A 13,276-nucleotide genomic window follows, 5' to 3' on the forward strand; every position below is an offset into this window, starting at 1 on the left:
GCAAACACTGTTTATGAGAACCACATGGAAGCAATTGAAAAACAGTCACATTTCTCCACACATACACAGCCCCACCATCACAAACCAAAATCACACACACTAAAATTCTTGCAAATGCACATTCGTTTATTGTCATACCCGTTTGACGGGGACGGCTATGTCATGTACAGAAGTTCTAAAGAAGCAGATTTGATGGAAGAGCATGTGCAGAGTAGACCCTTATTCAAACATCTCATTAGGAAAGGTGTTAACTTGACAGACAACTAAGCCTGCAGGTTAAGGACACGGGGTGGGTAGATTTAAAATGATAACATCCACAGGGGATTTCCAAACTTTCAGAATACTTCTGGCTTTCTAATTCCAACTGACATTTTAATGAATTGTATGAGTGAAATAAAAATGTTTTTTTTTTTGTTTTTTTTTTTTTTTAATTTTTTTTTTTTTTTTTTTGTTTTTTTTAATTCTTTAAAGGCGCGCCATATGTCATTGATATTAGTGAGGTTGACAGCACTGTCACTATTGGATGAGAATAAAATTTGAATATATTTGAGCTGAATAATGACCACTATTGTCCTCTAAAGAGAGCTTTATAGCTGAAACAAAATTTGTTTTGATGACTTTTGATGACTTCTTTTGAGACACTGAATTGTATCAACACTGAACTGAATTGAATTGCTTCAGCTCGAGGTTCTTTTCTTTTTCTTGAATTGAACTTGTTTTATAATCATGAACTTTTACCCACAATTTTTGAACTGAACTGAATCCAACACTGAACCAGACTGGAGCTGAATAATGACAATATTGATTTGTGGTAGAAACATTTTACAGCATAAGTTGGGGATTTACTTTTGATGGTTTGTGTCATTGATTCTCTTGGTTCTGTTTCCTGATTAATATTGTGAAATGCTTGAAACAATCTCTAGATATAAAGTAAAGAGATATAAATAAAATTGGCTGGAACTGACTGAACTTAAAAATAAAAGGTTCCAAAAGGGCTGCAGCTATTCCACCAGAACCACACCATTTTGGTTACCCCAAAGAACCTTTCATTTAACATACATTTATTTTATTTTATTTATTTATTATTTTGTAAAAAGAACGTTTTGTATAATGGAAAGGATCCATGGAGTTTCTTAAAGGTTCTCTCATGGGAACCAGAGTGTATCTCTTTACAGTAGCGTCCAGATATTTTCGAAATAAAATTTTTCATGAGAGCTTGCCATCATGATATATTAAACGTTCAATATCTGTAACACCCTAGCAAATTCTACATATTAAGAAGCTGCACAAAAAGAGTGCTAATGCAAAAATATCTTAAAGATCTTCTGAAAACAGCGAGGAGCTGCAGATGTAGGGGTTCTTTTTGGCACTCATCTTCTTCCAGCAGTTTCTCAAGGGCCAGAGTGCCCTCAGAGGCCGGGGGGTGTCTCCACCTGCTGAGGCTGAGGTTCTGGTGAGAGTACTGGAAAGGTCAGAGGTACTGGGAAGAGCTGGGGGGCTGACAGGGCCGCTGACATCGACGGGGGCCTGCACAACGGAAGCCGGAGATAGTGGATAGAGGCTTGAGCCCAAGGGATGTATGTGAAGGAGGAGTCCGGGACCTCCACCTGAGGCAGGGCTGAGCTGGAAGTGCTCATGGTCTAATAGGGAACCCGATAGGGACTAGTTAACATCTTCAGACATGAAACAATAGCAGTGGCTTACCATCAGCTGTGGCTCACCGCAAAGTTGGTGAAGAGAGGTGTTGTGTGTAAACGTCAGCATAGGGGAAGGGCCCCACCACAGTGTAACTGGGACAGATCGGCTGGACGTACATATCCGTGTGGGAAGGGATGGCAGGGTCGTGGTGTTGGTCTGGAGGAGTCCAGTGACTCAGAGGGTTGAAGAGCAGATGTGCTGGGTGGTCTGGGCAAGCCATCCTGTGCAAAAGCCCACTGACATCCACTAATGAATCATTAAGGCCACTCTGGTTGACTTCTACGAAGCTAGAAGACCCTTGCAGCGGAAAAAAAATGCAATGCCATATGAAAAGGATTTGAATTAATCAATTTACAAAAAGAAAGTTCATATGTTACTTACCAGCATGTGTGTATGGTGGCAGAGTGTTGTTGGGAACCATCAACTAGAAAAAGTACAAATAAAACATTATAATTTAATTTTCTAAATATTCGTGAATCAAGATACATTTACTTGAGAAGCAAAATGATTTAAGATATTTAAAACTCTTTCCCCGCCATTGACGAGTTATCTCGTCTTTTAGAAGGACAACCGCATCCCGCCAAAGACGAGTTTTTACGGCTTTTCGTGTTTTCACTGTTATACACTTGGGGGCGCTATAACATCTTCTGAAACGATTACAAAACCTCCCGAACAAAAACCATTCTGAACGGGAAGGAGAAACGAGCGACTAATGCGATCATCAGCAATAGACAGCATATAAATGAAAACTGCATAATGTTATGGAGTAAAATGTTGATCCAGGGAGTGGTATATGCAAGCTTTGGAGGTGTTGATGGAAGTGATTTACTGGATTTACTGTATGCTTTGATAATCGTACTGAATATTATCCAGATGTATTTTTTGATAAAAATGTGATCTTCTCACCTTTTTGCTTAAAACTATAATTTTTTGTGAAACCTACCTATATTCAAAAAGAAAGCTTTAAGCTATAATAAAATGAGTTTTTTTTTTTTTTTTTTGTTTTTTTTTAAAGTAAAGGCTCTGTTCTTTATTTTGGTGTATTGCATATTCAAATATTCATACACTAAATATACTGGAGGCCATCAAATCTGAGTGAAAATCATCAAAATCGCTGGCGGTGGCCGGCAACTTTTTTCAAAAATGCTGGCAGGGAAAGTTAACACTTGTTTTCTGAAAAAAAAACAAGTGGAAAGGAAACTGCTTGGAAAGGGTTCATTTTGTACACTGCTTACACTTCATATCTGTTATTAAAAATTAACATTATTCTTGTTCTTTTATAGAGACAAATATTGAAAGTATTCTATCATTAGGATTCAATAAAGGATCTAACCTCGTACAATCAGGACTGGGATCTCATTGAGTACTGTCTGGTTAAAAATGTACTTAAAAATGTAAGTATTCCTTTTATGGTGAGCACATTTGAATAGAAGAAACTCAGGGAGTTTACAAGAATACACTGAAACAGCAACAAACCAGTAAGAGACAAAAAGAGATGAGAGACACTTAAAATAGAGGAGGAAAAGGTTACATTGTAGCTATATATTTTAGTTAACTAGTCTGTTGAAAGTTATAATATTACTGCAGTGCTTGTCTCTTTTGCTAGGCCAATTTCTACACTGTAATGGACTGTTTTGCTCTGTGGATGCTTTAAACTAATATACAAGTATGTTAATGAAATAATTTCAGAATAAATCTATATTTTATGTCCATTTATGTAGTTATTTTAACAACATTCTGGCAGGATAATGTGCAGCCAGTTGTCTTCACCACAGTTTATTTAACAATAACAATGACAAGCTGGCTATACATTACTTGTTACACAACAGATCAAAAACAATTAAGGTGTAGCACAATGGGATACCTTTGTAAAATGATTTACATGTCAGGACAAGTCGTTCCACTTAAATTCCACTTAAAGGGACTTTTGTTTAAGACCTGGTCGTTTGGATTAAGTAGTTTGCTGTGTTTGGCCCCCAAGCCAACAATGGCAGTTCTATTTAAAAACACATCTCCAAACCAAGAGAGGTGTTGATTGAAATGGCAGAGAGCACATGGAGGGGCTGGCTTACAGATAACCTGGTTAGCACTTAAGCAGGTCTAGTTCTTACGTGGGTTTCACGTATTGCCATAATATGTAATGCCACTTGGGAAGCAATAACTAACTCAAGTGTCATCAGCTTCTGCAGAATAGCTTAAAAGAGCATTTGTAAACAATCAGGATGGCATTAGAAGAGACTTAAAGAGGCTTCATAAGATCTCATGCTTTTTTACAGTTTGCTAAAGGCATTTAACAGAGTTCGACCCATTATGTGATTTCAATGTGAGAAGGAGGCTGTTGAGTGTGTGTGTGTATATGTTTTTATGTGTTGTCAAGAATAATTAAAAGGTTGGTAGGCAAGCCTCTTGGCAGATCCGCAACCGGATTTGCATAGGCCCTATGCCCATCCCCTCCGGCTGTATGGGGGAATAGTTAACTGTCACGGAAAAAACACCTGGACTATATAAGACCAAAAATCCCCTTGGAGTTTGGAGAGCCTGCCTTTCTGCACTCAGTAATGCCCTGGAAAAAATAAAGCTGACATTGATTTTGCAGTATTTCACAATCCTATAATCAATTTGAGATATAGTTAACAGGATTTTATTGTGAAATTGTAATCTTCTCCTCCATTAAAATGAAATTTAAACAATGTTGCTATGATTTTTAAAGTGAGCTCATCTCAACATGTCCATGCAGTATTTTGCAATACTTGGCAATCCAATAATCATTTTGAGAGTTTTCAGTCCTCCTGGGCTCCAGCCAATTATTAGTAAGTGCCATGTACTGACCTGACTTGTGTTTGTCATTTTAACAACTCCAGTTAAAGGGATGGTTCACCCAAAATTAAAGTTCTGCCATCATTTACTCACCTTCATGTCATTCCAAACCTGTACTTTATTTCTTCTGTGGAACGTAAAAGAAGATATTTTGAGAAAGTCCTACAGGTTTGAAATGACATGAGGGGGATTAAATGATGACAGAATTGTTTTTTTTTGGGTGAACTATTTCTTAAGTGACACAATCAGCAAACAATTAGCCATGTTTAAAACCCAAGGTCCTCTTTTCTTTCATAACTAATCTTTTAACATTAATTTCTGTATATACTGGTACATTTTTAACATTTCAAGATATATAACATTTCATTAAAGTTAAATTAAAAGAAATATTTTTTTTTTTCAAATATGCTTAATGAGGAAAATGGAAGCAATCAAAATCAGCAAGAGAGCAATGATATGCAAGTGCTATAACAAGTCTCAGTTAGCTTAACGCAGTACACATATCCAGTTTTTTTTTTTTTAATTATATAATCAATGAAAGGAAAACAGATATAATAGAAAAGAATAGAGCATCTAGTATTCGAGGCCTTTTTTTGGTTTTTTTTTTGTGCATTTTTTCTTGCACTCAGAACAGAATTAACTACATACAAATAAAACAAACACTGTTTAAAACAGAAGCATTCAACAACATCATTTGCAGCACTTATACTATACATTGTAACTTTTCAGTGTTAATGTTGTACAAGGTTCCCACACTTTGGTTAACTTCAAATTCAAGGACCTTTCAAGGTCTTTCTAGGTCCAATACCCTCAAATTCAAGGACTTAATGTGGGGACACATTTCAAGTGAGAGAAGGTTACATCGTGTTACCTTGTAAGATACATTGTTACAGTTTTCAAGTGTCAGAAAAAAAACACAACTATGCAAAAAAAAGCTTTTGTTTTTGCATTTACTTTTGGCCATATGACAGAGATCTGATATTCTATTTGTCGTATTTCTGTTTTGCATAAAACTGAAGAATATTGGGTGCATCCTATTCTGTATTCTAAAATGATCTGATTTTAACTTTTGCGTGGATTTTATTGAAAGAGCTTAGGCTCATGCAACCAAAGTTTTAAGACATATGAATATGCTTTTAAGTTTTATCTTGATTCATGGGTTAACATTATCTTAACAAGCAAAGAAATTCAACATTAAATGATTAGTTCACTTTCAAATTAAAATTTCCTGATAATTTACTCACCCCATGTCATCCAAGATGTTTACGTCTTTCTTTTTTCAGTCAAAAAGAAATTAAGGTTTTTAATGAACATATTCCAGGATTATACTCCTAATCGTGGACTTCAATGGCTACCAAATGGTTGAAGGTCAAAATTACAGTTTCAGTGCAGCTTCAAAGGGCTCTACACGATACCAGACGAGGAATCAGGGTCTTATCTAGCGAAACGATCTGTTATTTTCTAAAAATAAAAACTGTATATGCTTTATGAACAGAAATGCTCTCCTTGCACTTCTCTGCGATGTGTGTCCATGACTTCACGTAATACGTAATCACATGGAAAAGGTCACACATGATGCAGACAGAAGTACCGACTCAGTAAAGAAGTCAAACATTGTTTACAAAAAATTGGAATATGTGTCATCGAACATACCACTTTTGAACGGTCCTCCTTCTCCACTTTTGTAAACACTGACTGAATCGGTACTTTCTTTCTATGTCAAGCGTGACCTTTTCAATGTGATTATATTTTGAAGCTGCACTGAAACTGTAATTTTGAATCGACTGAAGAAAGAAAGACATAAACATCTTGGATGACATGGGGGTGAGTAAATTATCAGGAAATTTTAATCTGAAAGTGAACTAATCCTTTAATGTCACTGTGTGTCTGTGAAACGTTGAGGTACCATTGTAGTAGTTTTGTGCATATGTGAACATCATGGCAATGTACAACACAAAGTATCTCACGGCGGAAACACAGTAACGCAAAAATGCGCGTAACTAACATAAATCAAGCAAGCTAGTGTGCATAGGCCACAAAGTGTTGGCAAAATAACACATTAGTGGACCAAAGTGAATGATATGGATTTTTTTCCAGAAATCTTCTTGCACAAAATAAATTTAAGCACTTTCAAGGACCTGTATCTATGTATGTTTATTTTCCAAAACTTTCTAGGGCCTTGAATTTTTTTTTTTTTTTTTTCAGATTCATAAACTTTCAAGAATTTCAAGGACCAGTGGAACCCTGGTTATATATGCATCATCTCATGCATCTGATTTAATTTATTTTTAAACCTAGTGTTAGTTGCTTGTTTTTGCCTGGAAAGCACTTTGAACTGCATTGATTTGATAGGAAAAGGGCTATATACTGTAAATAAATCATGACTGACTGATTGATTCAGCACAAACACACACTCATACACTGTTCTCTCTCGTCTCGTATCGTTAAGTGTTAATTTTTTTTTTCATAGTATGGTAACTTAGAGGTAGCCAATTAATAGCATTTTATTGTGAAATTGTAACCTTCTCCTCCATTAAAATGACATTTAAACAGTGTTGCTGTGACTTTTAAAGTGAGCTCATCTCAACATGTCCCATGCAATATTTTGCAAATCTTATAACCAATTTAAGAGTTTTCATTTCTCCTGGGCTCCCTTATTGGTCATATTAACAATTGCAATTAAAGGGATAGTTCACCCAAAAATGAAAATTCTGTTATCATTTACTCGCCTTCATGTCATTCCCAACCTTTGCTGCTTTAATTCTTCTGTAGAACGTAAAAGAAGATATTCTTCCTTTTTTTTGCCCATACAATGGAAGAACCAAGACTCTTTGATCATTCATCATTCTTCAGAATTTATTTTTTTGTGTTCCACAGAAGAAAGAAACTCCTACAAGTTTAGAGCAACATTTTTTTGGTGCCTTAAGTGACACAAACCAAACAATTAGCAATCTTTAAAGCCCGAGGTCCTCTTTTATTTCATAAGTAATCTTTTACAGTCTCATTTTTGGATATCACCATTGTGCATTGGATGGATTAGATGAAGAAGAAAAAAAAAAAGAAACAAACAAGCTAGGACTTGAATGAATAACAAATGACATAATGGGGAGAGTTTTCATAATCAGAAGCATGTGTCTTATTGAGTATGTATGTGCACACACGTGTGCTCTAGTTCCTACTGTGGTGGGGGGTGTTGTTCTGGCAGCATTTCCTCTTTTTCTCCGCAGCAGCTCCTTCACTGGGTCTTTGACTCTCACTCCCTGGTATGGCTTGGATGCAGATGACTCTGACAGTGCTGTACAAAAAACAAACAAACAAAAAAAAAAAAAAAAAAAAAAAATGAAAAACGCAGATATGAGCACACCTCATGACAAGTGCACAAAAAAATTGCTTCTAACGCACTTTAAAGATCCTTTGAAATGTACAGATTTTTTTTTGCTGGTGCCAAGTTAAACAAGGTGTGGCTGAAAGTGTTGAAAGTTTCAGTCACTCAACAGATACCTCTTTTATTCGGACCTTTCGTCTTTTTTTTGTATTGTGTAATCTGAAGTACAAAGCTACTGCAAGAAAGTAATCACTCAAACTCTTGCTTTCTTGAATAATTTCAGCCATTAGTGAATAGTGTTGACCTAGTAAACCTGAGTGACACTGAAATCAGCTTATTTGCAGATATAATTATACAAATCCCACTTCCTAGTTTATTCAAATAAAGCAGCTGGTCAGATATAACTATGCTTAATGACCATTTTTCATTGAATATCCACATTTACACATCCACATCCACAAATATCCACATTTTATGAGAACTACACAGCTGCAGAATTGTACTGTTATTAATGTTGTGCTGGTTAATATTTTTGTGGAAACTGTGATACATTTGTTTTTTTCTAGGATTCCTTTAAAAAGAAAATAATGTATTTCCTGTCACCTCTGATCAATTTAATGTGTACTTGCTGAATAAAAGTATTATTTATTTTAAAAAATCTTAACCTGAATTTTGAAAGATAGTGTACATATTCAATTCAATTCAATTCAAGTTTATTTGTATTTTTTACGATACAAATCATTGCAAAGCAACTTTACAGAAAATTAAGTTTCTACAATATTTAGTAGTAGCTTATCAGTGGTGACTGTCAGTTTATGTGCATACGGTAGAAATGTTCAGAAAAATCAATAAATGACATAAACAAACAGACGATTAATACTATTAACAGCAATTATGCAATCAAACTTATAGCAAAATGTGATAGTTCTGTATGTTGTCTCTTGGTTAGCATAATCTGATACAATAACACAAATAAATAATAAACACAATATGCAAATAAAATATTATCAGTTGTGATGCATTACACAAGAGTATGTGGGAAAGATATTTTTCATCACAAATCAAAACATGGTGTCAAATATAATTTTATATTACTTCTTTCTTAACGTTTCTAGTTACACTATCCAATAAAGTTCAGTTTGTTTGTATAATAGCTAACATGAACAATGATTTTTCTTACTTTTTAAAGCTTTTATTAATTTGGTTAACATTCATCTCTATATATACTGATACATTTCAAGTTAAAACGTTAAATTAAATGAATATTAAATTAATAGCATTAATGTATTATGAACGATATTATAAAATAACATTGCTAAGATTAATCAGTAAAGAAGCATTCTTAAGTCATGATTCCAAATGCACTAAATAAAGTTAATGAATTGAACTTTATTGTAAAGTGTTACCATTTATTTTCACAGCACACAAAGTAACTAATTCATTTAGCCAGTTAACAGGATTTTACTGCAGAATTTTCACATTCTTCTCCATTTAAATGACATTTAAACAAAGTTGCTATGACTTTAAGCTCATTTCAGCATGTCCATGAAGAGGCAATAAAAAGAGTACAGTACATCTCAATGATATATTTGTATGGTTGTGTGCATCTGCACAGACACAGCTGCTGGCCATCAGTGAATTCTGAAGAAAGCTGCCTGTGGTTCACACTGTGTGCTTATGGAGGTGTGATTGTTTGGTGATATGTGATTGCCTAACTGTCCTCATACATCATAAAAATAAAAACAACACAAAAAACTGTTTACAATTTATTAGAAAAATCCTGAACGAAACTCCAGGGGTTTTATTTCTGCACCCCAATTAAATTTGGTCAGTTTATAACTAAGTCACTCAAGTCCTGATATGTGATTCAGTCATTTTGTGAGTCACACGAACTTCAACGTGGTCCTTAAATGTGAAAATCTGATACCGCTTGAGCTGTTTGCTAAACATTGTTTGTTTAAAAGTCTCACACTCTCCACACCCCATTCTCTCACAACTGTTACTTCTTAAGGCTAAAGTCTCAATGTTTAATCACCAAATAATGAATCAGTAATGTACCTGTTCTGTGCCATTCATCATAGATTCACCACACGCATTGGTCTCTGTTAGAACAGGCTTGCAACTAACCACCTGCAGCTCTCCACAACCTTAACAAAACAACCATCAGGTATTTTTTCTTTAATAAATGACTACTACATTGTCATTGTGCAAACAATTAAAATTCCTTTCAGTAAGGCACTGTTCTCTCATTGAATGGACATTGTTATTGATTTTTATTTTTATTTTTCAACTTTCACAGATGAACAGTCACTGTAAATATAACAGGGAGGGCAAAGAGGCATCTACAGTTGTGCAATACAAGCACAGCATGATTTAAAAAGCTGAAAAAAGAGGAAGCTATGCAGCTGTGAAGACTTTTCTTTCAGAACGAGGGTAATGGAAGGGATTTGCATATCAAGATTAAGCCACTCCACAGGATGCCTGGTTTCTGAAATGGTACGCAGGTTTCCATAGAGGTCTATCAGAAGTAATAACCCTCAGTCTAGCAGGACTTACTGGCAATACATGTGATGACCTCAAACATTACCTCTGACTTCTATCTACTTTAACTTCATAAGATATGTGGGATGTGGAAGGAACAGCCATGACTGAATTCTTATAATTGAGCTTCTGTTTATAAATAAGATTTCTGAAACCCCACTGTTGTGCATGTGAAATTACAAAAGAACCATATTTATTTAGTTAATTAGTCCACCTAACGTATTGTAACCCATGTTCTCTTTGTATCATTGAGATACTATAATATTTTTCTTCATATTTTTGAATTATATTTGAGTTTTATATTTTAAATGTACTTTAATTTTAAAGTTTTGGAGAATACAGTACATATTTAGTACATTTATAATAAATATTTTTTATTTAGTTAAATAAGTTTTATTTCAATTAAGTTTATTTCACATATTGTAATTATTTTTATTTATGGGTTTTAGTTTCAGTTTTAGTAAATGATAATTACCCTGATTCAAATATCATATAATCCATATTTTTTTAAACTTTAACCTTCTGTTTCAGCACAAAATAGACAGCCACTTTTCTGAAATATGACTGGTATACATTCAAGTAACATGTTTTTCTTTTGGGGGTCCATTTGAAGAATACAATAATAAAAAAGCAGCAGCAAAAGTATCTTTACATCAGTCAGAGAACTTTAACATAATTCATATCATTTAATCACATTTAAATGTATACCTAGAAAGTATTGGAACTTTTTTCATGAACGAAAAAAACAAAAAACAAATAAAAACAAAAACAAACAAAAAAACAACAACAAAACTAAACAATTGAAGAGCATTATCAAGTCTAAAATGTTATAAAATATTATATGTAAATATATATATATATATCGCATATATATTTACATCTTGATACTTCAAGATATATATAAAATATATTTAATAAGATGACCCCCAAAAGGAACATTTAGAGTTTCTGTCAAATAGCCAAAGACTAGGCCTCTGTATTAATGTATCTGTCACCCATCCTGATAGCAACCGCTACATTCCATACTGCATTGTAATGAAAAAATGCAGGCACCCTTACAACAAAAAAGCTAAACAAAATTGATATTGTCAAATCATAAAACATGCAAATATCAGCCTGAATTCTACTGGTTATGAAAAGGCAAACACTAAGCTATTAATTAATCACGCCGCTTATCAGAACAGATAACAACAGCAACGATCAATTGGTTTCCGTCTGTATAATGTAATAGGAGCTTGGTAGGTGTTGCATTTTTGTGCACCATCTTAAAATATATATTTTTTTGCTGCATCAGATTGTTGCAGTGCATTTCGTAAATAAATAAGTATCTTAAATTTGCATACTGCAACAAAATGCATTAAATGTGCAAATCTAAATATTGTATTGATATTCGGAAATTGTACTTACATTTTCCCATGTGCACAGTCTTATACTCTAAACTCTTATAGTATCTAGTCAAAAACCTTTTCTATTTACTTCCTGAGATCATCTCATAATTGTACAGTGGATGCTTGAGTGGGCTGCCTTATAAAAGCAACAGCATTGCAGTTTCAGGTGATGTCACTACAAAGGGAAGCTGAAGTTCACATTCATTTAGTACCACCAGTTTACCACAAGTTAAAAGTTTCAGTTTAGCATATCTTATGAAAGTTACAAAGTATATATATCCATAACTGCTCTATCCAACGAGAATTGGAGATTTTTTTCATATCCCAGTAGCACACCTGTACAATCAATTTCTTTTGATGAGCAGGAGCAAAATTACTGATCAACAATAAGTTTACATCTAAAACACACCAATAAGGTGTTTAGATCACCAAACTGAAATCTGTTGTTTTATTTTATTTTATTTTATTTTATTTTATTTTATTTTATTTTATTTTATTTTATTTTATTTTATTTTATTTTATTTCATCTTGGACATAACCATCTTGGAGATCACCAAACTGAAATCTGTTTTATTTTATTTTATTCACTGTTTTTTTTTTTTATGCATGGCTGTGGAACAAATAAGTTAATAATAATAATAATAATAAAAAAATACTGTTGATAAAAGCAAATCAACAATAATTTTACAACTAAAACACACCAATAAACTTTTTTTTTTTTTTTTTTTTTTTTTTTTTTTTTGCATCTTGGAGATCACCAAACTGAAATCTATTTTTTTTTCTAAAATAGTTTAGTTTATTTGAACAATTTTTTGCACATTTTTTTTTTAACAAATGTGGAACAAATATATATATATATTTATATACTTGGTGTCTATAGGCACCCATACATGACTTGCTCTGTTGATAAATAAACATTATGAGATTAAAAAGCAGAGGCATTCCAAATATGATTTATATTTACTTTACTGCATAAATGTAGTTTCTTTCTGGGTGCAGTTGTTAAATTTGGAGTTCAAAATTAGGCTGCTGAGAATCGATGTAACCCATGTGAAACTGCCACGCTAGTCAATTTATTAGTGTTCAAAGGAAACACCTGCACATACTTTGAGCTTCATTGACCACTTAAGCCATGAAGCTCATCATGTTCCTTTTCTCAGCTAAGTTCTTTCTATTATTACACAAACAATCACACATCTCAGCAACAAAAACAAGGAACAGCTTTTTATTTATAACAATAACAAAATACATCTGCTTGTAATCTTCTATCATGTAATCACTTCAACTTCACACATTTCAAAAATACAGCTGACTCTTACGGAATTTCTTGAGGCATCTTCAAAGTTCTCGGCTCATCAGTATTTGAAACAGCTTCTCCAAAAGACATATTAATAAGGGAAAAGACAAGTAGCTAAAAATACTTACTTAAGCCTTGTGTGCGAAGGCAGATCTTCCTTCTAAATTGAGAAACAAAACATAAATGAGACACCACACAGTGCCAACAGTT

The 13,276-nt window shown here is 33.7% G+C and overlaps 1 pseudogene; it reads right to left on the reverse strand.

The window, feature by feature from the left end:
• Nucleotides 1-1,314: 1,314 nt before the first annotated feature.
• Nucleotides 1,315-12,269, reverse strand: LOC122147695 (annotated as a pseudogene).
• Nucleotides 12,270-13,276: the final 1,007 nt, after the last annotated feature.

The sequence above is a fragment of the Cyprinus carpio genome, chromosome A15, assembly GCF_018340385.1.
Source record: "Cyprinus carpio isolate SPL01 chromosome A15, ASM1834038v1, whole genome shotgun sequence".
Lineage (NCBI taxonomy): Eukaryota > Metazoa > Chordata > Actinopteri > Cypriniformes > Cyprinidae > Cyprinus > Cyprinus carpio.